At 45.4% G+C, this 26,139-nt stretch overlaps 1 protein-coding gene across 1 annotated transcript in view; it reads right to left on the reverse strand.

Moving 5' to 3' along the window:
- Positions 1–5,090, reverse strand: part of LOC115300163 (cornifin-B) — a 38,224-nt gene extending 33,134 nt beyond the window's left edge. Inside the window, exon 1 of the mRNA XM_029949793.1 lies at positions 5,050–5,090. The gene's annotated coding sequence lies outside the window, so the exon portion shown is untranslated. The remainder of the gene's footprint in view (positions 1–5,049) is intronic.
- Positions 5,091–26,139: the final 21,049 nt, after the last annotated feature.

Below are 26,139 nucleotides of genomic sequence, written 5' to 3' on the forward strand. Positions count from 1 at the left end.
GCATTGAGGCTGAATTCAGGCTCAGCTGACCTCTTGGTCAGAAGCATCTGCTGTGGGAGGGATAAGTGACTTACGTGGACACAGGCAGTTAATCCTCGTTAGCCAAGGCAGGGAAAGAGAATGACTAAAATGCTTGAAGAAAGAAGGACGGTATGAACTGTTTGAAAATCCTATACAAGCTGAAACCATCTGTAATTCCTACCTTGGCTTCAGGCTTCCCTTAACTCAGCCCCAGACGAGGGTATTGCTCTTCCCAAAACTCACCCCATGCTTTCTTGCAAGGAAATTCAAGGGGACCTTTAAAAACCATTTGAAGCATTACTTTCTCTGTGACCTCTTTCCTAAATCTTTCCCGAAAGATGTGTTTTCCTCTTCTGCTCAACACCCACACCTATGAGCCCTTTTTATGTAATGACGTGAATGCATATAAATTATAAACTCGTGTGTGTGTGTGTACTACTCTTAGCGTCATATGTACATTCCCTGGTGGTAGGAGCTATTTCAAATTCATCATATATTCATGTGTTTATCATCTTCTCCCCATACTGGCCAGACACATTATACCCACTACATGAATATGCACAAACGAATGCCGAAATGGGTGGGGAAATGACTCATAAGAGAACGAGTTAACCTGAATGATAAACCTTCATTAAGAACCAATGAAGTTTCAAGATCCTTTGTGAACTAATCTATCTTTTTAAAATCAGGCTGTTGCTTGCCTTGTCTAAGTAGCTCTTTCTGTTTATCTGACCACATGCATGGTCTGTGAAGACCTGTGCTGACATCATCCATACTTATAAGAGGACCAAGTACCTGTTTATGTGTGTGTGTTTGTGGGGGGATGTCTTTATAGTTGGTCAAACTATAAGCTTCCCAAGGTCAGGAAAGATGTTCAGGACAGAACTTCTACCCTGGTAAGAACTGGTGCTTGGACAGCAGATACACTAGCAAGTTGATGAGTGGGTGGTCCAATTACCAAAGGATGCTGTTGAGTGAGTGAGTTGGGGAGTGAGTGAAAGAAGGAGGTGAGTGAGCTGGCCCAGCCACTGGCAGCCCCGATGGAACAGTAGCTCTCTTCGTGGCAGAAGATGGCTGGGCCACAGGACATTTCCATTTATGGCACTGCCCACTGAGGCGCCTGATTGTTCCCAGGGCCTTGGGCCCTGGTGGCAGAGAGCTGGGGCTCACATTATCATTTTGGCCAGAGAAAGGGGCCTCTGTGATGGTGGCTAAGATAAGGAACCAAACTGAATAGACAAATTAGCAGATAGTAAGAGCTGAGGCAGCTTTTCTGGTCAATGCCCTGCTCTCTGACCACAGAGATTTTCCTTGAGAAAGTAGCTGCAGAAGGCAGCAGGCCAGAGTTGCCACCCTCATCTCAGACAGTGCCTGGGGATGACTGACACCCCTAGGTGGAACCAGGGCTCACAGAGCTCTGAGCTGCCACCCTGGGCTGTGATTAGTCTTGCACATACTCTGCAGGCTGGTATACAAATACATTTCCCCACCACTGCCATGCCTCTGGAGCAGGATGAAAGGGAGTGGGTGGGGCCATACCTCATAACCAAACCACCCCATGCCCAAACCCTCCACTGATTCCCCACAGGCCTCAGGATAAATTCCATGGTGGTTGACATGGTTTTAAAGGACCTTCCTGCTCTGGCCCACCCTGGGAAGACTTCCAGTCTCATCTCCATAGTCACCCCACCTTCCTTTTTCTCTCTGCACAAATACTCTACTGTTTTAGATATAAGCCTTAATGAATTATTTGTGGTTTGTTTTCTTAATAATGTGCTGTTTTTCTCATTCTTCTCTTGCCAACAAACCACTCCCTTTGCCTGGAGTGCCTGTCCCTAATCTGTGCCTGACTAATCTTAGAACTTCAGCCACTAGTTCATTTCTTCCCTGAACAGCCCTCATTCTGTTACCTTGGCCACACATGGTGTCAGTATCTGTACAGGAAGCACATGTGCTAATACAGACTCTGCAGTCTGGGATAAAATACCCCCTGGTCTGTCCTGTGTTAGCTGTGAGCTCCTTGAGGGCAGGGACATTCCCTACTTTCCTCAACTCTTGTCTGTAGTAGTATGGTACCTCATTCATAATATATTTATTATTCACACCATGAATGTGTGCCCAGACAAACAATATGTGGTCAGTCCACAGTGTATGTAGATGTGGGCTCTCCCAGTGTGTGGCTGGGAAAGGCACCAACACCCTCTATCTGATGCAGCAGAGCCCAGTCCTTCTACATCATCAAGGCTCACCCTACCTGTGCCTTTCCTCCCCTTTGCTGGCACATGCCAAACATGCCTTCCATGAGCTTTGTTTTCAGCCATGCTTTCCTGCTTGCTGGATCATGAGCCTGTGAAGAGCAGGAACCTATTTTTCCTCCATCTTAGTTCCTTCCTCTTACTCAGAGCCTTAGTCTTCTTTGCATATAGGAGAACTTGATAAAGATTGGTTGGCTTTTCTAGGATGATATTCATAGCTCAAAAGAAGACAGCACTGCCATCAATAATTCCAAAGAGTAGTATCCAATAATCACTTTACATGGGTGAGGTAGACTGTACTGTGTTCATAACTATTTTGCAGCCTCTGCCCTTCTCCCCCAGGGAGTATCTTATCCTGACCATTGGTGATTGGCGCTATGGCCATGGGACTTACATTGCCTGGAAACCACAGTTCAGTACGCTGTCTTGCCTTTATGCCAGGAGGACTGACCATGTTCCAGATCGAGACTGCTCTGCCAACCTGCACCCCAAAGTCAAGTTAATGTGCAGCAGGGCTCTGGTTGATGCTCCATGGATATCTAAGGTAAGGAAGAGGTAACACTGTTGTTTTGAAACCCTGAGATTTGGGGCTTATTGGTTACTGAAGTATGACTCGGCCTATCCTGACCAATACACTAGGATACGCACGAGATGACTTAAGAAGATTCTACTCCTACCACTTCTGCTTCACTCTGCCCAAAGGAAAAGTAAATGCTGAAGTCCAGCATATACTAACTGGTAACCAAGACCATGACTCAGGTGTGTGTGTGTGTGTGTGTGTGTGTGTGTGTGTGTGTGTGTGTGTCCATGTACGGGTGTGTGTGCACAAGTGACTGCAGAGGTGGGATAGAAAAGAACTGAAAGGGAGGGAAATGAAGAGGCATTCTTGGCTTACACAGTGCACAAGGACCCTATGCTTGTGGTCAACTGATATTTTCCTACAAATGACTTTCTGGTTGTTGGGAAACAAAATAAACCATCTCTTTCCTCACTCTGGCCATAGGACCTTGTGCCAAACCACATCAGAAGTCAGCCCCTAGGCAGTTGGGGCAGAGTGCCACCTGCTGGGTCTGCCAAGCCAGTGCGACTGTTTCCAATTTCAACAGAGTTCCTCATTTGAGGGCTGGTACAGATAGGGAGGCAGGGAGACCTCAGATGCAGAGGAGGCCCTAGTTATTCCTCTTACTCACTTTACAGGCAGAAAATCTAAGGACTTCAACTGGGACTTTTCTCACCCCAATGGCTCTCAAGCTGGGTCAGGGGGAGGGATCAGAGAGAGGAACCAGCTACCTCCCATTGGAGTCAGTGCCTTTCCAAGTTTCCCTTGCTGGCTTAATCATGGGGGCGGGGGGCGATTCATGAAGACAGACTGACTTGGGTCATTGCATGAGAAATGGGAAAGGACTCAGTGAGGTTCAGGAAGGCCAACCTGAATGGAGACTAAGAGAAACTCTCCCTGGGAAAGCTTCTGTTCACTCAACAACCACTACATAAAATGCAAGGCTTTCTACCGTGTTGCCCCCAGCCCCTGCAGGAGGAGTAGAGTAAGGATGCAGGTCTGATTCAGGTTTCCCCTCTGACCTTGAAGGCCGGCTAACACCATTAACATTTCTGGGGGCGGGCCTAAAGATGGAGGTTAAGACTAGTCACGCCCTACATGAGGGTCCTGGGTCCACTCTGTAATTGATTAAAGTTACTGTCAATGATGTGATGCTATAATGATTGGACCCCTGTACCTGTGTCACAATTTCCTGTAACTCCCCCTTCCCAAACTCATAAAAGGCCCCGCCCTGCCATGTTCGGGGCTCGCTCCACGTGGATCCAGTGTGAGCCCAAGTTTAGGCTGGCCGGGCCTAAACTCGTAATAAAGCCCTTTGCTTTTGCATGTGTGCTTCGGCCTCCCTGGCGCTCTCTGGTTTTGGGGGGCGATATTAAAATCTGGGTACAACAGTAGCATCATCCTTTTTTGGCTGACAAGGAGCCTGAAACCCACAGAGGTTAAGTAACTCATCCCAAGTCATGTAGCTGGGAAATTGTCGGGCCAGAGCCCAAGCCTCCCTCAGTCCGGTTCTGAGACTGGACTCTGCACTGCATCACTCTGCCTCTCCCATGCCTCCTTACCCTCTGGCACAGGGCATGTGGATAAGCAGGGCTTGGGCCACCCAGGTCACACTACATGGTTCTTTCAGACAGTCGTCAGACTACAGCATGAGAGTTTGCTGACCAGACACAGACACAGTGCTTTGAACAACAGTATAGCATAAGGTTATGGGGAACTTATTAGTGCCAACCCCGAGTTTGGTGAGGAAACAGGCACTGGGTGGGGAGGAAGACAAGTGACCAGGTGATTACAACAGAGTGTGACAATCTCCAGGCCCCTACATGCAGCAGGCTAGGGAAGCTGTAGGACTTTTCAATTTCCCCTGAGGATGAACCAAAAGCTTTTGGACAAGGTGATATCTGAGCATAGACCTCTGTCATCTTTTCACTTTTTAGAAGTCCTGCTCTAGGGTTCCCTGGGTGGCTCAGTCTGTTAAGGTCACTATCTCGTGATTTGTGAGATCAAGTCCCTCATTAGGCTGTGTCCTGACAGTGTGGAGCTGGCTTGAGATTCTTTCTCTCTCTCTTCTCTTCCCTCACTCGTGCATGCACATTCACACACTCTCTCTTTCTCAAATTAAATAAATACACATGAAAGAAAATTAAAAGACAATCCTGTTCTAAAAAACCACTGTCACTGGAAGAGCATGAGAGATGTAAAGCACAGGCCTACCTTGTGGACAACCTCCCTGTGTGTGCTGCTGGCTGGTGAGGCTGTGGGAGCCTCTGCCACACGGAGGCAAGCAGGAGCTGGCCAGGGAGGCACTCTTGCAGTGGGGCTCATGGTGGGTCTCATGACATGCCACCTTGGTGCATGCTCATTCACCTTTGGTTGTGACTGAGCTGTTAGCACAGTCCTGTCTGAAGGGTGCTCTGGCTTCAGTTTCGTAAAAGAGGAAGCCACAATTAGCAAAGGATCTCCAAATGGAAGATGAGTTTTGATATGTGATACTTGGGCCGAGGATCTATCTGTTCTAACTTGGGGTTTATTCCCTCTGGTGACCTCCCAGGGCTGTTTCTAATTTCAGGTGGTGAAGATTTCTCAGAGTCTGCTTTAATTAAAACTTAGCTCCTACTCTTCTGCCTGCAAAAACCTTTTTCTGGATCCCAGACCTAGAGCAGACAGCCTCTCTTGGCCCATTTTGGAGGCAGGAGGAACTTACAGTCAACGTGAGTCTGAGCTGCATGTGCTCCATTGTTGGCACCTGGGTGTCCTGAGTGCAAACTTGGAGTTGCTCACCTCCTTACATGGCTGCTGTCCCTGCTGTCTGATCCTGTCTCTGTTACTCTGCCCTTTTCTTGTCACCTGCCTTGCAACCACAGGTTGCCAGCCCCCTGAGACAGCAAAGCCATCACTGTTCCACTAACTGGCCCCCTGTTTGCTCTAAGAAGTATCAGGATGAGCATCTTTGTAACCAAGATTCTGATTTTACAATTCTCCATACAGGGGGCCCTCGCAATACAAGGCAGGAAGGGAGACCAGCAGGAAACATTACAAGATTATGGTAACTGTGGGCACTCTTTTGCCTGTCCACAAAGAGAATAGCATGTACGCCTGTGTGCATGCACACACACACACACGCACTCACACATACACACATATGAGTGCTTTGTCTGCAGGGAGCCAAGGCATAAGCCACCACCAGGACCCAGTCTCATGTAAGGAATAGAGTAAGAATATTCAGTGAAGATTTGAACTTATGGCTGACAGCTGTCAGTCTTAAACACAAGCTAATCTCTCTGTCTCTCTTCCAACATAGCAGCTCTAGCTCCATGCACATCTGTCTTGCCATTTACTCTTTGCTTCCTTAGGGCCATTATAAGCAAGAAAAAGGGCTCCTGGCCAGTTCCACGGGGGCCAGAAGTAGTGGTAAACTAAAGCCCCCATGAGACGTCACCCAGACTTCTCTCCCAACACATACCCTATGAATAGCAGATGAGAACAGCTCAGCACCTGCTTGCCCTGGAACAATTTCTAGCTCAACCATCAGAGGAGAATAGAATGAGTCGAAAAGATGGGTCTGCATGAAAGACGGACCTATATTTGAATCGCAGCTCCTCAGCCACCAGCGCTATAATTGTGGGCAAAGTTTGTTAACTCCTTGGGCCTCTTTTTCCTCATTTGCAAAATAAGAATTGTTTTTTTTTGTAGTAATAAATATTAATAGGGTAAGAATCCTAGTAATGAATATTAATAGGGTTAAAATCCTAGTAGAGTGTTTTACTTGTAGAAGTAATTCGCCCTTTTAAATATACACATGTGTACATATATGTATATGTAAAACTGACAGCAGTTGGTGCCTTGGAAGGAGACAGGTTAGTCAGAAGGCTGGCAGATCTTAAAATATAGATGTGGAATTTCTCGAAACTTGCTCTGTGTCTCCGTGCAAACCCATACACAGTGATCTGCCTCTTGGGTGGACTCACCCCATCCCTGCCTCCAGGGTTTTCCGTGACTGTGACTACTTAGGGGATGGGGAGATTACATAAAGATTAGAGTGAGTCAGTCACCTCCTAGTGACTCAGAGTGAGAAGGAAGCTGAGAAAAAATTCAGCAAACCTGATGTGGCCTATGACAAGTGAGGAAACTGAGGCCTGGGAAAAGGAAATAATTTGCCCAATTTGTCATTGCACAGGAGGGCAATGACAGAACCAAAATAATAACTCAGGTCTCATGACTCTTCTGTCTAGTGCTCCTTATTTGGAGCTGTAACGCCTCCTAAAACCCAAGGAAGGTGAACCTCATTGTCCCATTATCCCTTGGGGACAAAAGACACTCAAGCTGGAGGCTGCCAGGAGGGCTGAGGACAGAAAGTATGGTTGCTTTTTAATGTTATCAAAGGGCAAGATGGAATCAGTCAGTCTGGTACCTGATAGCTAGTGTATATATTCTAGAAGAAAGGACTAAATGGGAGTTGGATGTTGACAACGACTACTCTCTGCCCCTGGGCAGCATTTCCAGATCACACACACACACACACACACACACACACGCACACGCGCACGCGCACGCGCACACGCACGCGCACGTGCACACGCGCACACACGCACACGCGCACACACGCACACGCACACGCACACGCACACACACAGTGCCAAATGGCACCAGAGTGACCCATGAGAAATTTCAGCAGAATGGGACACAGGCCAAGCCAGCTGCGTCTTCAGTGTCAGGTGTCTGTGATTCCCCCAGGAATGCCAGATAGCCAAGACATGTGCACACATGCAGGAGAAGGTGGAGTAGGCCACACTGGCCACACCCATAGGCAGGGCTCCCACTAACGATTCCCGATTCCCGGTGGCTAGAGCTGGAGCCTGGCTGTGGAGAGCCATCACTAACTGGGGTCCCCCGACGCATAGGGGCTGGCAGTTGACAGAGGTCCTCACTTTCCCCGGGTGCCAGAGGAGGAAGGGGAGAAGGAAGGGCAGACCACCACTGCCTGTCTGCTTACATTTTTAATTCAAGCTGGAAGTTTTAGTGGTCCTCAATTTGTAGCTTAGAAAAGTTAAGTGAGTTGGTCAAGGTTACTCAGTGAAAAAGGGAATAAAAGGGACTTGAATTCAGGTATCTCAGACTTCAAGATGGGTAGGTGTTTTTTTCCTGTGCCACACTACCTTTCAGGGGATTTCTTAATTTGAAATCCATAGCTGTATTCTTCTCTGAGGAAGACACACATCCTTCCAAGCCTTGGCATCAGACCGTGTCCCTTGGCTAAGGCCAGATGTCCCAGCTGGAATGCAGCGGAGGCCTGGCAGAAGTTGTTAGGACAGGCTGCTGGGGCACACGAACAGTGGCTGGACTCCACACTCTGGAGTGGGCCCAAGCCCATCCCATCAGGGCTTCTGGAACACCCACACCCAGTGCCCCCGAGATCTCCACACACCAAGAAACTAAGGGCCCAAGCCCATCCCATCAGGGCTCTGGAACACTGCTCCACCTTCTGCTCTCAATGCTCAATGTCAGTCTACAAAGCCGTAGAATGTACTTTGAATAATAACCCACTGTGTGTAATTTATATGAGTGTGTGCAAACAAATGTGTACGGGAGGCTGTGCGCTTGCTGTCTTTAACTTCCTGATAGATCTGATGGGTTGGAAGTTCTGGAAAGAGAGGATCCAGGCTTTTGGCTTCTGCTGGCTCCTAGCACGGTCAGAGCACTTGTCGTATCACAGACAACGTTGACGGAGAGACAGAGGGTTCCAGGTTTGCAGCTCAGCTCCACCACCTACAAGCTGTTATTACTGCAAGTGAGGAGGAAGGGCTTCTCTGACCCTCAGTCCTCCATCCATGATGGGGATAGCCATACCTTCTCCAATAGGGTGGTGTCAATGCATGTAGAGGTGGCACACCTGTGTCAGTGAGGACCTTGCTCCTGTCCATGCTTCCTCAGCTTGTCAGCCTCCCTTCTTACCTCCAGGGAGAGTGGCCTTCCTCAAAGAAACATGGTTGGCTGTCTAAACTGAAAGCTGAGAATCACTGTATGCTAGAGTTGCCCAGAATTGCCTCAAGGGCAGGATCCATTGTGGACAGGTGTTAAAACACAGAAGATTCTGGAAGTAAAGGGCAACCACCAAATGGGGGTACTTATGCCCTAAACTAAATCTCATTTCCCCTTATGAACACCCACTCTGATTCTTTTCTCTACTTAATTGGATCTGTCCTTGATCCTGAGATGTGACCTACCCCTTCATAACTTTGATTCATTAAAAGTCTGGAGGGCACCTGGGTGGCTCAGTCGGTTAAGCCCCCGACTTCGGCTCAGGTCAGATCTCACGTTCGTGGGTTTGAGCCCCGCGTCAGGCTCTGTGCTGACAGCTAGCTCAGAGCCTGGAGCCTGCTTTCGGTTCTGTGTCTCCTTCTCTCTCTGCCCCTCCCCCTCTCATGCTCTGTCTCTCTCTGTATTAAAAATAAATAAAACATTAAAAAAATTAAAAAAAAAAGTCTGGAGCCACTGTCTTCCAGTGCAGGAATAAGCGGAAGGTGCTATCTGTGGGCTTGCTCCTCCACCAGAACTGGAGAGCAGTAATAAAAGCAACAGCTAGCATTCTTCAAACATTTGCTATGGGTCATGTTATGCTCAGTATTTATTTAAAGTCTCCTTGAACACATCCCCGTTTCACACCAAGAGGCGGCTAATCTTTTCCCCCACCACACAGATGAGAAAAACGAGCCTAGGGATGTTCCCTAAGTCACTTCAAGTCACACAGAAGAAGGGAGGCGGGGGGTTCTGGGATTCAGACATCATGTGACAGTGACAAAAGAAAACTTGTCAAGATGGTTCACACATGAGCTCATGTGAATGTGTGCTGATTATGGCAATTAGTAAGGAGACAATTAAATGAATCCCAGAGAGGCAAAATTCAATCTCATGTTACACTGTGGAGTAAGGGAGATAAGGAAGGAGGGGGAAAGAGGGGTGAGGGCCCAAAGGAGAAAGACATGGGGGAAGGTGATATATGGGGGTGAGGAGGACACACTTGGAGACTCTGCTGATTGGCAGCTCCAAATGTGGGGGTACCGAAGAGTTCGCCTCATTTTCAAGGCGTTCTCACTCTCTGTCTCTGAATTCCAAGGACACAGAGTGGTGCCTAAGTCATCACATAATTGACACCACCCTGATACATCGTTCCTTGTTTCACAGAGGCCTTCTCCCAGAGATTGTTGGACCCAATGCCCCTCTGCTGATTTCTCTGTTTTTAGAGAATCCCTCATGTTCTGCACAAATAGGAGGGGAGGTGCTTACTAATGCTGCGCTGATGGGTTGACAAGGTAGTAGGGACAGAAGGATGGGGGATGGATAAATGGGTGAGTGGGTGGATAGAGGGGAAACAGCTGAAAGGTGCAGAAGGAGTCTGATGGATGAAGAGCACCCCAAGTCTCAAAGCTTTGTTTTGGTGCTACCTCTGTGTTCTCCAGGGTCTGTAATGTAATGTTGAGGATAATCCAGACTTTTAATTCATGGTATTTTCCTCTCTGCCTCATTTTGGGTATTTCTGCTGGCTCTTAGTGACTGCCCTGGAACCCAGACATGAAAAGGGAGGCAGGTATAGGGGGTGAGGTTCGAATACTCTAATCTGTGGAGCATTCTATAGGAGCGGGGGTTTGGTGGAGGGGGATGGAGTGGGTAGTAGAAACCACAGGGACTGGTTACCACAGTCATCCAGGAATCTGAAGATTCCTAGGAGGGTAGTAGGGGTAGGTAGCTCAGGGGAATCCTTGACAGAAATAATCTGGAGCTCGGATTTTAATCACATATTGACGATGGATACTGTGTGCTAAGAATACAGTGTTGGCACAGATTTTTTCCTAATGGTACATTTGGTTAGCTTGGAGAACATTTGGTCTTCCCTTTTACTTATGGGAGAAGTTTTAAGGTCTTAATCTCAATTCCTTTGGACCTGGAAGCCCTTGAAGAGTATTCTCTGAAATATAATTTATTTGCTCAGCCCTCTCCTCTGCTATGTAGCTCTTAGCTGGTGGGGGTTCCCTTGCTCTTACTCTGCCAGCAAGGACGTTCTTTCCTCACACATGTCCTCCAGATGGGCATCATCTCCCCTGGTCCAGCTGTGCTCTCATTTTCCCTGGGCATGGGGCATGTCCCCACACTGCAGAAGCACCCATCTCAAATCCTTATCTTGGCGGTGCCACTGGAAATGCCCCACAGCTCACAAGTGCGTCTGTACCATGCCCGCTCCTCTGCCTTCACCCATGTGCCCAGCTTTCTCAAGGCTGTGCGGCAGTCGGCAGACAGCAGGGACGGGGTACATAATCTGCAGGAATGTAACTAACACTGTTCAACAACAGAAGAATCAGACTGAAACATGTGTGCCAGAGGAACTGTGTTTAATTGTTTGGAAAACAGGAGTAGAAAAGGGAGGTGGTAAGAAAGGTGTCTGGCAAGCGGCCCGAGCTTCTGAGAAGCAGACATAGTGATATAAATACATGTCAGTAGGGATGGTTACACAGTTCGGAGCCGGATCTTTGTCTGGGGTGGAAATTGCAGCTGATAATTAGTAAGAGGTAGAGATTGAAGAAGGTGCCCTCCTGGTGCTGCTTTTTCTCCAAGTGGTTGCAACAGAAGCTGGGGATGAGTGGGGCTGATGGTTGGCTGTCTGAGAGACTGGGCAGTGATCTTCATGCTGCTCTCTGTTTTCCCTGAAGGCTGTACCTCCGGTTTCATGCTGGGGTCTTACTTCTGCTTGGACTTTTGGCACTGCTGAGGGGGCGGGCATTTCTGTTGGCACTTGGGTGGAGGCTGACAAGGCTGCTTGGTTTGTTGAGGTGAAGGACAGCACTGCTGGGGAGGGGGAGCACACTGCTGGGGAGGGGGAGCACACTGCTGAGGAGGGGGAGCACACTGCTGGGGTGGAGGACAGCATTGCTGGGGGGGAGCACACTGCTTCTGCTTCTGCTGAGACATGCTGGGTTGGTGCACAACTGGAAACAGAAAAACACAGAAGTGAAGAACACTGTCACCACAGAGACACTCTGGGCCTCAGGCTGGTGGCGGGGGTGGGGGGGAGGTGGTACTTTCTGCCACATTCACATCCTGTTCTGCTTCTACTTTGCCTTGATGGCTTCACAATCCAAGATGTGTTTGTGTGTGTGTGTGTGCGCGCGCGTGCATGCACACTTAAATGTGTGTGCACGTGTGTGTAAATGTGTGTGTGAATATAAGTTGTGGCTAAAAGTTTGTAAGTCATTTGAAATCTTTCCAAGACAGAGAAACATGGAAGGAAGGAGGTAGGGAAGGAACAGAAGAACAAAGGAGAAGAGAAAGAAGAAGGAAAGGCAGGGAGAGCAGGAATAAAAAGAACATACTTTTGTGGCAAAACTATAGAATCTCGTACGACTGCCTGGGATCTGAGTCCTGGCTAAATAATTAACTTGCTGTGTGACTTCAAGCAAGGTACTTAGCCTCTCTGTACACTTCTCTTAGGGTTGTTGTCGAGATTAAATGAGTACATAAAATATACATATCAACATGCATGCAGACACACATACATGTACGTGTGTGTGTGTACCCGCAACCACACAGAGTACCTGGCACATGATGAACACAGAGTAAGGATTTTGATTTATTAAATAAACTTCTAAAAAATTTTAAAAGGGTAGGAAGAAGTCTCTCTTTTCTCTAAGAGAATTACAGTCAAGAGGAATCTAGAGACAAAATGGATCTTTTGGCTTGACTCTTAATTATAGTTCAGGACAACCAGCCTCAGAGAGGGAAGTTATTAGTCCCCAGCCACATAGCACAAGTGAGTGTAACAGTGGTCCCCAGTTCCCAGAGCAGGACCTTGTCCCTGTGCCTCATCATCTTGTCCCTGCTGCTCTGTGCTCCCTGAGGCCTCTGCACCCTTGTTCCTTGATGCAGCCTTCTTCTCTTTTCCATAAAAGACAACTCTGCCAACTGCTCTGTCCCATAGCTGGCCCACCCACTCCTTCTACCAACCCTCTCTCAACATCCAGCAAAACCCAACACCCTTAACACTCCAGCAGGATCCTCAAGGCACTGGCCCCTTGGAAGACTTTCTTCACCCATCTCAGCCCAGCCCCCATACCCTTTGGCTGGATGACTTGCAGACCACTATAAGTTGGTCCCCAATAATACAGAAAAGAGATGCCAAATGAGGTCTTTCCAGCCAACCACCCAGAGCTTCAGTCCTGACTCCCAGCCAGGTTAGGACCACGTGCAGCAAGGCTGCGAGGAGAGGCACCATTTTGCCAGACTTACCCAAGTTCACCAGAGGCTGGAGAGTAGAGCTGCCAAAGGGTTTGGGAGGCTCTGAACCTTCCCACCTTTTATACACCTTACATCCCTGCCCGAGGCCATGTGATGGCTTAGGATTGGAGTGTCCTAATTAGTCCCTTCCTCAAATTTCAGGTTTTGTTCACCCTCCCCGCCCCCCAGGGCTGTCAGCCTCTTTCTTGGCAGGGCAGGACTCGGGGGATGGGGCCTTTACCTGGCCTCCGCCCCACCTCCCTGTCACTTTATGAGGCTGGCTGCCTTGGATTTCCAAACCCACTCATGACTTTGACTTAGAACCTTGGCATCCGGGATGGTCCCAAGCAGGCATTCAGGATAGTGGGGATGTGAGGGCGGGGTTCCAGGAAGTTCCGTTTGGCAGAGAGGAGAGGGTGGCTTGGGTGGGGTATGCAGACAGCATTGTCTTCAGGGCAACTTAGCAACTGAGGAGGTGAAGGGAAGCCCATCACACTCATCGAACGCATGACTTTGACTTAACCCGGGCTCAGAGCCACATTCAGCCTGAACTGGTGGAAAATTAGGCCAAGCAGCTTTGGTTTTGTGTCTATTGTTATTTAGGTAATAAATAGGGGCTGTAGTCCTCTGTGTTGCCTTCTATTGAAAAAAAAATTAGGCTTCATTAAGGGGAACTGGGTGGTTTCAGTAGACATTACTTATCTCTCATCTTTCTACATATGTATAAGTCACTCAGACTCTGGGATTCCCAGGGAAGTGATTACCATGAGGAGGAGGGGGTGGGGAAGCCAAGCATTGAATTAGAATGAGCTCCTGGGGGAGTTACCTAGACTGGTCTCAGAATCTGAGATGCCAGAGCCCCAGTTCTTCCTCCCTACTCTGGTTAGAAATTCCAAGACACAGAAGGGTGACCTACGGCACAAATCTTGATGTCTGCCATATTTGACAAAGGATGGAATATCTTTGGAACATCCCCAAGAAATGTTCAGAGTAGGGCTCTGACCTTTACCAGTGGGGTGACCTTGGGGACTTAATATCTTTGAGCCTCTATTTCCTCATCCACTAAAAAAGGTAACCACACCAACCTGTATGTTAAATGGCTTAAACTGGAGGGTACATAAAGTATGGGTATTTGGCACAGAATCAGTGCTTCACAACTGTTGAGTACTCCATGGAGTTGGGCTGTGAACTATTAGGGCAAGACACACTCTTGGAAGTATGGAATAGGTAGGTGACAAATTTGAAGGCAAGCAGTGGCACTTGCCACCCAGTGTCCTAAGACCTTGGCTGAAAGAAATGAAAATAGCACGCTGGTGCTGAAGGTGGTGTTTTAAATCTCAACACAGACTTTAGCTGTAACTCTGTTCAAAACCTTAGACTTTCTCAAGATCTTGGGAAGTCCAGCTGCAACACTAAAGACACACTCTTGGAAATCAGTGGTCTCTCTCCTAAAACATGGTCCTGGCAGGCTGGGCACAAAATGGGTAAATGAGAGAAACTGAGAGGAATCCACAGGAAGAAATCCCTTGGCCTGGTGTCGCTCTGATGGAAGCAACCCTAGAAAGTCTTGCAAAGGAATTTCAGCTCAGGTCCCTAATAACAGAGAAGAAAGGTCATGTGGGAAAGTTATCCTGGGATGGCTGATTATTCATCAAGATGGAGTGCACTCCCTCTGTGTGCTAGGCACTGTGCTGTGTTGGGCCAGTGGTGAGCAAGGAGGGGCTGAGCCCTTGCTGTTCCCCAAGGCAGCGGGGCACAGGGCTCCTGTGTGGCAGGACTGCCTCCAAGCATTGGGCCTGTGTACAAGGGAAGGGAAATAAAACTGCTCCAAGTCCTCCTCTCTTCCTCCTTCCAATGTTTATAGATCTTTTCTGTTTAATTGGGGGTATAGCTCACATACAGTGTTACATTAGTTTCAGGTGTACAACATTCAACAAATCCATATTATGCTATGCTCACCACAAGTCACCATACCATGCTATTACAATGCCATTGACTATATTCCTTATGCTGAGCCTTTCATCCCTGTGTTTCCTTAACTAGAAACCTATACCTCCCACTGCCCTTCACCCCTTTTGCCTATCTCCCATCCCCCCACCCCCTTCCTTCTGACAACCATTGGTTTGTACTCTATGTCTACTTATGGACATGTTTCTGCCTTTTCTGTTTGTTTGTTTCTTAAATTCCACATGAGTGAAATCATATAGTATTTGTCTTCTTTTCTGGTCTTATTGCACTTGGGATATTACCCTGTAGATTCATCTACGTTGTTGCAAATGGCAAGGTCTCATCTTTTATTTTTTCTGAAGTTAATTTATTTATTATGAGACGAGAGACAGAGAGAGAAAGAGAGAGAGAGCAGGGGAAAGGCAAAGAGAGAGGGAGAGAGAGAATCCCAAGCAGGCTCCAGGCTCAGTGCACAGCCTGATGTGAAGCCTGATCTCACAACTTCAAAATTAGGACCTGAGCCGATTAGGACCAGATACTTAACTGACGGAGAGCCATCCAGGCTCCCCTCATCCTCTTAATAGCTGAATAATATTCTATTAGTTAGCCATAAAATATTCTAACACACACACACACACACACACACCACATTTTCCTTATCCATTCATCTACCAAAGACATTCGGGTTTATTCCATATGTTGGCTAGTATGAATAATGCTGTAAAAACAGGAATGCATCTTTTCAAATTCATGTTTTATTTTCTATTTCCAGTAGTGGAACTGCTGGATCATATTTTTATTTTTACCTTTTTTGAGGAGATTTCACACTGTTTTCCACAATAGCTGCAAGATGTTTTGATTGCTTGACTTAGATTAGCTGAAGAACTAAAATCCAAATGTCACAGAGTGACGCCTGTATCACTATGGAAAGTATGAACATCAGCTAATTTGTGAGTTTTGGGTGTTAAATTCTGTCAATCTTTTCTTACACAGGCCCTGACCACACAAAATAGCTACTTCAAGAATGCATCACATAATATTGCTTCTACCACCAGAAGACAGAAAAGGAATGGATAATTTAGAAGCCACCAGTAACACTAAATGCTTATTCTGGGCATGTGGAATGCCATTATTCACTGGCTTGCATAAGCATTGCTTTCTGTCTGTCTGCCTGTCTGTCTGCCTGTCTGTCTGTGTCTCTTTCTCTAGTCACTTTTCTCTCCCTCTCTCTCTCTCACACATGCATTCATGTTGGTCTCTCCCATGCTCTACCCCTAAGTGCTTATGGGCCTGTAAGTCCAGTTCTCAGTAAAGTTGATGAGACAGAAGCTGGTACATTCCTGCTAATTTCCAGATCATATGCACATCTTTACTACCTACCATTGGTCTGTATCTAGAAAGTCCATGAACTCTGCTTTCTTTGTGTGGCTCATCCTCTAAGGCTCTGTATGACTTTGGAGGACATTTCTTCCCCTTTAGGTTCTCTTTGGTGTTCATCTCATCCTAATTTTATGTGTATGAACGTGCACATACTGGAAAAGGAGTGGAGATGAGAGGTATATTCTGGGAGAAGGAAGTGGGTGGGGAACCTTCCAAGATGTCCCTGGCTTGCAAAAGGACACTCATTTGCTTGGTTTCTAGTGGTGGGTACCTGTTAGCACATTCAGCTTGAGAAGAACCAGGAATTAGCTTGGCAGAAGGGCAAGAGGATGACTGGATGACCCAATCATTCATCAAGTGTACAGGAAGCAGACACCACGCTCTGTACTCTGGGGACTGGGGGACTATGGGGCCATTGGCCAAACACTCAAAGAGGGCCTGACCTTCTTGGGGAGATAATGCCAGCTCAGTGTGGCAGAGGAACTAGAGTGAGGAGGCAGGCCACATGAGTCAGAAGCTGTGGGATGATATGGAACAAGGGTGGCACAGAATCCCGGAGTTGCCATCACCCCTGTGGGCTGGGCCACTATTAACAGCAAAGCATCAAGGAAGACATGAGAAGCTCCAAGATGGTGGGCTCCTTCAAGGCACAAACACTGACTTCATGTTTGCATGTTGGTGCCTAGCAAAGTTTCTGGCTCAGATTTGGAGCTATATAAATTTCTGTGAGATGAATAAGGACATTAGAGGCAGTAGCACACTTAGCAGAGTTTGGTGTAGGACTACAGAGCTCCATTGCTTTTGGAAGGTCTGGTTTTCATTTGCTCACTTGAGACCATGTACTTTTCCAAACTCACTTATTTTAAAATTAGCTTTATTTATTGAAATTATAGTAATTATAAAGGGCTTTTGCCCTTACTTGGAAAAGTAAAATGTTGGCCCTCTTTATCAATTGTGGTGTTTTTGAAAAAATAACTTTAGTTTTAGTGGACTCCAAACTCCTGGGTAACATGAAATGTGGCCCATCTAGTTTATCACTAGCAAATATGGAAAGGGTGAGGTAGACAAAAGGAGTGACTTACTTGAGGTCACATTTTCTCAAATGCCTGAGAAAGGACTTGAACACTGGGTTCCTGATCAAAACCCAAACCAAATCAAACAAAACAAAAATAAAATAAAACAAAAACCAACCAAAAAAAAATAAAACAAGACTTTGGCCAATATCAAACTGTTAGCAGGAAATTCCCTTCCCCTCCTGTCTGCTCCCCACCACCATCCCCCTTAGACCCAGGCCTTTGCAGTGATGGCAGGACCAGGCTTGTGTGGCACTCACCCCTGTCTTTTCTCAGACTCTCCAGGACACAGTGCAAAGCTCTGGCCTGCCCCAGTCCTCAGGAGACGTGCTGGGGCCTGCACTGTGACCTCACTGAGATGGAATTCATTCTCTCCTGTCTTTATCCAGCCTCTCAGATTGAAGGGGATTAACCTCTTCAAACCACCTCTTCCTTTCCTGACTCTGAAGAGACAACTTAATTTCGAGAAGTAATTCACTTGCAAGGTCTCCATGCTGGCTTTTATCCATCAGACTTTTCCATGCCCAGAAGTAATGGTCTCATCATTGTGATAAGGATGTCCTGGGATGCTTTGCTGCCCTAGGGAACTGAACTGAACTTTGCTCTGTGTGGTCCCAAGATGTGGAATGAGGCCCCTGAAATTCTGAGGATCCACAGGAATCTGCCTTTAGGCTCCTGGTCTCACTTAGAGGCATTACTCATTCCTGTGCTTCTAATTACCACCTATACACTAATGACTTGCAAATATGTATTTCCAGACCAAGCTTCTACCTAGTGCTTCAGATCCATGGGACATCCAATTGCCCCCTCAGTATCTGCATCTGGTCTCATTGGTCTCAACACCAGTTCCAGAACAGAGCTTTTCATTGTGTTCTTGCTCACTCTTCATTTCAGTAAACAGTGCCACCAAGCACCTCTATCATCCACCCAGCAGACCTGACCAGAAACTTGGCACCATCTCTGACCACATCCCACCACTCACCAAGTCCCACTGATCTACCACCTAAATATGTAGTGCATGCCACACGGAGTGTAGATTACTTTAAGAAGCCCCTCCCTGTTCTGGTCTTCATCAGAACTTTCCTGATTTCCAAAGAGATCCCTAACCTATTTCCCCATCTTCCGTCTCTCTAGTGCAAACTGCCTTCTATACAGAAGCCAAAGTGATCATTCTTGAAGGCAAATGTAAAAGAATTTATTGTCTTTGAGAAATATACACTTAAATATTTAGGAATAAATGTTACTACATCAGTAGAAAACAAAACACAGGTAGATGATGGATGATAGATGGTAGATGATAGATAGATATAAGATAGATACACATATACAGTTATATAGATAAATATATATCTATATACACATAACATATACATGTGTATCTATATATGTATGCCTCCTATATATGAATATTGATACACATTGCTCTCTGTACAATATATATCTTTTTCCTGAATATAAATGCATATCTATGTATCTCTCCATATAAATACATATACATGCATTCACAGATGGGGTGTGCAAAAGAGATCAAGATTCAGGAATCTTGGTGAATCTGTGCAGAAGGTATCCTGAAATTTTTTGTGTTGTTTTTGACACTTTTCTGTAACTCTGAAATTGTGTCTAAATAATTTTTAAATAAACACATTTTAAATGTAAATAACCCATGTCATTTTCCTACATAGAAACCCCCATAGGTTCCTCATAGTCTCTACGTACTGGACCAAATCTAAATTCTGATACAACATGACCTGCCTACCTTCCAGGTTTATCTCACCACTCCTTGGGTCATGCTTTCATCCCAATAGGAAGGACCTTTGTGTAGTTCCTGGCAGACAATCTGCTATTTCTCATTGCAAAATCTTTGCTCACATGATCTTTCTGGCATCACTCACTTGCCCCTTTCTGGCTACTGGGTAAGTCAGAGAAATGATCAAACATAGAATGGTGGATGGAGCCGAGTGAACGTCCCATTTCTTCACACATTCTTCCCTCTGGATGTCTATGGCTTGTTACATTTTTGTTATGGATGGTTCCCCTCACCCTGGAATACAGACAAAAAGGATTCTTAATTTTAAGTGGGTTAGAGGTAGGTGTAGAAAACTTGAGGGTTGCCTCTGGGGAACCCAAGTCTCCCAATAGGATGCTTGGATCTGTGGTTTTATCTCTTGTCACCTGAGGGAGAGGACAGTGGTCATTCAGTCTGGTCTTGCTCCTCTCCTGATTCTCTTTACAGAGACAATTAAACCTTTAGCTTATCCCCTGCGAAGTGCATCAGGCAAAGTTAAGCTGGAGCTGGAGGCTCATCTGTGTACTTGCAGGGGTTGGGGCAGGGATAAGATGCAGACAAGATGAATCTTTCCTCTGCCAAGAAGTGCACCACACTTCACCTTGGTTTTAGAGATGCCAATCAGTTTTCCCATCTAATTTTAAAAAGTATGTATGAGACATCCCCTTTCCAAGCAAGAAAACATTCTGTTAGGTTCCTGTGGATGGGGAGGAAGGACATCCACTGGTCTGAAATGCTCAGACCCATAGAATGCAACACCCACTTGCACATTCTGTGACCTGGCAGGGTGCCCTGGAGCTGGAGACGACTGCTGTCCCTCAGTAGCATTTAGGAGGCCACAGTCCTTTCTCTAGGTTTGATGAAGACTAAAGGGAATCATGGTTACAAACCATCTTGCTCCTCCAGACTTAAAGGTTTTTACCTGTTTCTGTATTGTTCAGAATCAGGGAAATGGGAAAACTGAAACTGAACTAAAGAAAACAGAAGACTAAGTTTATCTCTATGTTAAAGAACTGGTCACAACAGAGAGGAAGAGAGGGGAGAAGAAATGAGCATGTACACCCACTGAGCCTCTGGGTGTTGGTAGAGATTCTATGCAATTTTAGAGAGGAAGGAAATATTGTTTTTGAGGGAGGCAATTTCTATCTGTGTGGTATTATCTATCTATCTATCTATCTATCTATCTATCATCTATCTCTCTCTCATCTATCACTAATCTATGCCTAAATACATGATAAGAAATGTAATTTAAAGAAATTTTGTTCTCAGTGTTAATGGAAATTTTCCTTGATATTTTCCTAGTGATCTTAAGTATTTAGTTGATTTCTGATGTAGCTTTTTGATATGATACATAAATCTGCAGCTAAAACATTTTGGCTACAGATATATGGAAGTCTAGTAATACATGACTGTTCATCTGTGTAAAATTCATTTTTAAAAGGTTAAAATAAAAGTTTACTCCCTGGTTCTTAAGATTAAAGAGAAATGCATTAAATAATCAGTTTGAAATAGAGTTCAATTTTAGGCAGAAAAGAATCAGTCAAAAGGGCTGGGTCATGGTCTCCCACCATTAATATGCATGATACATAGCAATGTTGCAAAGTGTGAAAGAACAGAGACCAAGCATGGATCCCAAGAGCTTCAGGTCTTACTACCCCTGGCTCTTTCTTGGGTAACTTCCTTCTGTTCTCAGCAGTAAAGCAGAGGCTGGGTAGACAGAGACAGTGGAGGACTCTCTCCCTTCCTCCTCCTCCTTTTTCATGCATAATTCAGCTGGGATAGTGCTGGCAAGTGGGTGTGTGGAACCCAGACAAGCAGGTATCATGTTTGTTTCCTGGTAGAGAGATCAGACACTGTGTCTGGAATTCTGAGTCATATCGAGGCTCTGTAAGGGTGAGTTCCTCTATTTCTTGTGCTACACACACATACCTTTAGTTGTTCCCCACTACTCTGCAGGGGACTCTCTTTCGGTGCAGCGTCCTTTGCTAGGGACTGAGGAAAATACATATGAATAAAATTCATCCCTAGTTGTTTGCTGAGGACCTACAATGTAGTTAAAACAGAGTTGGGTACCATCAAAAATGGAAGCAGTATAAAAAAGATTGCATCCTCAAGTTGCTTAGAGTCTAGCAACTAGCAACAAAAGAAAATACACAAAAAGGAAGCTCAATTTTTATGTATGTATAGAATCCTAGGTTTCTATTGAGAATCAGATTGTGAACAGAGAGATACGACTCTCTGAGGGATGACAAGGCCCTAAGACTCTGCTCAAGAAAGGAAAATAGAATCTCTGCAAGTTGGGGTGGATGGATGCAGTGATTAGTGTTACACCTATGCATTTCCTCATTGCCATGTGAGTCCAGAGGGGGCAGCAGCAGGACTAGACAGCAGGGCTGGTTTTGGCCAAGGACCTCAGGGAGGTTAATAAGAAGGCTTTACCAGGATTGGAATCTTAGTCTAGCCTGGGGAAGGAGGCGTGTGGTAAAACTCTAGAGGCTACAACAGGGATGTGATGAGAGCCTCCCAGAGACACTGAGTTCAGATCTGTAGTGACAGAGAGAAGAGAAACACTGTCCAGGATGGAGGCCAAAGCTAACCTGAGAAACAAGTTCATGCTCTTGGAAACGAACCTTAGACATCCTGAGAGGGAAAAGGTGAAAATGTAATGAGAAATTAGCTATTTCCATTTTAAATGAATAAAGTCTAATATTTTAATGTTCCAATAGAGTAGAAAAAAAGTACTGCTGAAATATAAAATTCTAATTGTATTTTCTTCATAAAGCCTTTATCATGTTCAAGAAACGTGACCTCTCTGTCTAAAGATAGACATTAATTCTCACACCACAGTCACACCACAGATACATAAAATGTTCCTCTTGGTTCTTGAGACATTTGGGTATACAATTTTTAACCTCAGTAGTGTTAAATGCTTGAGTACAGAGCCACAAATGTCCTCCCCAAAATTAGCACTGAGTCAGGCTCATTAAAAGATACCGGTAAATGTTCCAGGGACTAAAGTCATGTAGTTCATGTATGAAAGCAGGAGCTGAGGGAATTGTTGTTTTGGAGAAGAGTAAACAACAATCTGAAGGAACAAAGCAACCATGTATCAACTTTCCAACTTCCCTATTCACAAGCTCAAATGTATGTAGGACCAAACACAATAGATATATATTGAATGAATGGTCTGAATAGAAGGTTATGGGAGGTTGAACTGAGAGTCATGTAGGCAACAGCTTCTTCACCCCATATCTCTAAAGGGAAATGTGCACACACACACACACACACACACACACACACACACATCCAAATCCCACATGCATACTTGCAGACTTAGGTGTGTAAAGAACTTTTGTGTTTACAGATACATCTGTTTATCATCAAGGAAGGGTATCAATAGAATGGTATCTACATGATGCAAGTTCCAGATGTGCCTCTCTGGGCACCTCCTTTTGCTGTGAGGCTGCTCTGGAACATGGGTCTATGTGGAGGTGTGGTCTTGGATGCCAATAACATAGAGTGGCTCTTTGCCTGGTAAGACCACCTCAGGACTGTAGGGAAGGTGTGGTGCAGAGACAGAGAACTCAGGCATGCCTAAAAAATGTATGCATTCAATATTTAGGGAGCATTTATTATGCTTTAGGCATGGAAGTAGTACTCAGAGATAAATAAGACATTGTGTCTGGTCCACAAGTCATCGGAGCTACAGCAAGAAATAGACTGAATACATTATTTCAACAGTACATAGTAAAGCTTTGGGAGTTATTTGGAGGCTGTTGTAGAGGGAGGGAAGGACATGAACCAGCCAAGAAGCATTGCTAAAAGCCTCCTAGAGGAGGGAGGTCCCACTCAGTATTGCCTTCTCAATGAACTTATGGTGAGTGCAGGTAAAGGATGCCCTCCCTTTTCCCCCAAGAGTTCCTTGATTTGAGAGAGAACTTTTATCCATCACTCTGGCTCAGAGAAGTCTTTCCCTCCTACCTCTTCCTTCCAGTTCCACCTAACTCCGTGGCAAACCATTCCATCATGCTACCAACATTCTCACAAAAGCCCAAAAGAGACTGAGAATTGGGCATCTGGAGGAAATGTCCAGAAATTGGTCTGATACACTGACCAGTTTCCAGGCTCATGAACTGTATGGTAGGGGCCCATTCTTGCTACACCTCAAGCGTGTTTGTGAAGCCTAATTAGGTGGGGAGGGCAGAAATCATCAAGAACACCCCATACCTGGAAAATTCTTCTTACAGAGAGTCAGTGTGTTTGCAGCAGCAAATACTACTTATTGAGTGCCTATTTTGCACTGCCCACTTCCATGGCACAGAGCAAACAGGGAATGGCAAAGCCCACACAGGCCCTTTTTTCTCAGGCTGACATATGGTGGAGGAAGCGTGTTTTTTGGGTGGCGGAGGAGAGATAATAAGTACATATACAACCAAGAAACAAAAAAGTGAATAAAGTCATTTAGAGTACGGCATGAGGGCTATGAGAAAGTCTAACATGGTAATGTCTAGTCAGACTGGTTAGGGAAGGCCTCTGTGATGCAGGGACATTGGAGCTGGGCTCATTGTTGGCAAGACGGTCATACAGAAGTCTGTGGATAGATGCGGACCAAGAGCAAGTGCAAAGGTCCTGAGATGGGGATGGTTTTGATGTGCTCAATGAGCATCACCTGACTAAAGCATATTAGAGACCCCGTTCCATAGAGTGCAGGGCTGTGGAAGAGTCCGAGCTGATAGTGAACTTATCTGAGTTTTACGTGAAGAAGGTCACTCTGACTGCTGTTGGGAAGTGGGCTGAGCCAAACCGTGAGTCCAGGCTCCTGTCTTCTTTCTTATCTTGGATCTGTATCAGAGCTCAGAAAGCATATTTTTATTCTAATTTTTAAATTTTAAACTTAGTTATGAAGAAACCAAGTTTCAGTAGAGGAGCAGTGATATTCTTACTGATACTGATGGTAGGTTTCTTTGCACTGTATTGTACATCATGGCTCTTCTGGAAAAGTGCCTTGATTTTAAAAGTATGTCTTTGTCCATCTGAGCACATTTGGCCCTATTAAGCCACTAACTCTTATTTGAGAAGGTCGTCACTGTAGCAAGTGACCTCTTGCTGAAGAAACCTTCTCCCACTGCCCTCCCTGAGAATCATCTCAGATTAGCCCTACTGTACTTGTTAACCTGGTTTTCATCCAGGCCTTGTCCTTTGGCCTGTCAGAGCTCCTGGTCGCTCTGGTGCTCCAGAGTTCATAAGGGCCACACAGTTCTGCTGGGTTCTCTCTTACCACATGGGCTGGAATTTACACTTCTTATTTCATTTTCAGCCATGCCATGCCTACAGCAGGGGACTCAAGGAAGAATACAGCAGGAAGAACAAAAAACATAGTATCAAGCCAACCAGCCTTTTCATGTTATTTCTCTCTGCCCCCCACACTCCAGCCAAACTGAACCACTTAATCCCTTCACACCGCAGTGTTTCTCCCTCTCTCTCCTCCCCTCAGGTAGTTCCTTCTGCGTCCCTGCTCCATCCCCTTTCAGTATCCATCTCTTGGTACTTATTCTTCAGAGCCTAGATCATATGCTGTCTCCTCTAGGAAGGTGCCCTGAGAATCCACAAAGCCTCTGTATGATTTCCTATCACTGAGTCCCTGGAACCTTGGCGTGGGAATGGGCTCTGGACACAGACGTATCTGAGTTTGACTCTCAATGTCTTGCTGAGTACTTTAGGTATGTGACTTGTCCTCTCTGAATCTCAGTCTCCTTGTCTCTATGGTAAGGAAGAGAATCAGACATGCATCATAGCATTGTCGTGCTGAGGAGATGAGATGATGCAAGTAGACACTGGGACTGACCTATGGCCAACATTCAATAAATGGTGGCAGTTATTGTTAGTAGAGTCATGTGTGCATTTGTCTTATACCCCTGCGTACTCCAAATCCTTCCAAGCACAAACTGCTCTGTTCATCATCATTTCCATGTAGGTGTCTCAAGTAGCATAGATATCCAAGTTTGCTTTTTGGAGCCTTCTTTGGAAGGAGTCCTTTTCTTCCAGGCCTGCATTTCTGTATCATGACACTAGAGGGAAACAAGAGACCACAGGCACTTTGAAGACTGGCCGGCCATCTTGAATACTCTTCTTCTTAGCTACCCTGTACCAGGTTCAATCCCAATTGTATCTAACTCCAAGGGGCATCTTTTTAACCTCCACTGTGGTACTTTGCCTGGTCAGATTGCTTTATTTATTTATTAATTGTTTGTTTTCATTACTATTGCCTAGTGGAGTGGTCCAAACATTTGTTTCTGAGAGAAAAGAGACAAGGTTGTTTTTCATGTGGGATATGAAGGTATTAGGTATTGATTGAATAAGATATTGTGGCATTACATTAACTTTTACGACTGGACATGACATTCTGGAGGAAACTAAAAAATGCTTAGAATTAAAAGTAACATTAAATACTGCAAACCAGAACTCATGGGATATACAGTAAAAGCAAAACAGTGAAAGAGAATGAAAGAGTTAAACTTTTCATAGACATGTGAGTGTTAGAAAATCTACCATAAGAAACTAGAATTTAGGACATTAGAATATGCCAAAGAAAGTAGATGTAAGAAGATACTAAATATAAAATCAGATGTTTTTGAAATAGAAAACAAATATACAATGGAGGGAGGGGAGCAAGAAAACTAAATTGACTCTTTTTGAAAAGATGAAAAATAGTTAAGATTGAAAATATTGATGAGGGTGAAAAAGAGAAAGAAATGAATACTTAAAATATAAAAGGACATTCATAACTAGAGTCAGAGCAGAAACTGCAATGTAAAACAAATTTATAATAAATTTTAAATGAGAGAGAAAAATTGG

This window comes from Suricata suricatta, chromosome 8 (assembly GCF_006229205.1).
Source record: "Suricata suricatta isolate VVHF042 chromosome 8, meerkat_22Aug2017_6uvM2_HiC, whole genome shotgun sequence".
Taxonomy (NCBI): domain Eukaryota; kingdom Metazoa; phylum Chordata; class Mammalia; order Carnivora; family Herpestidae; genus Suricata; species Suricata suricatta.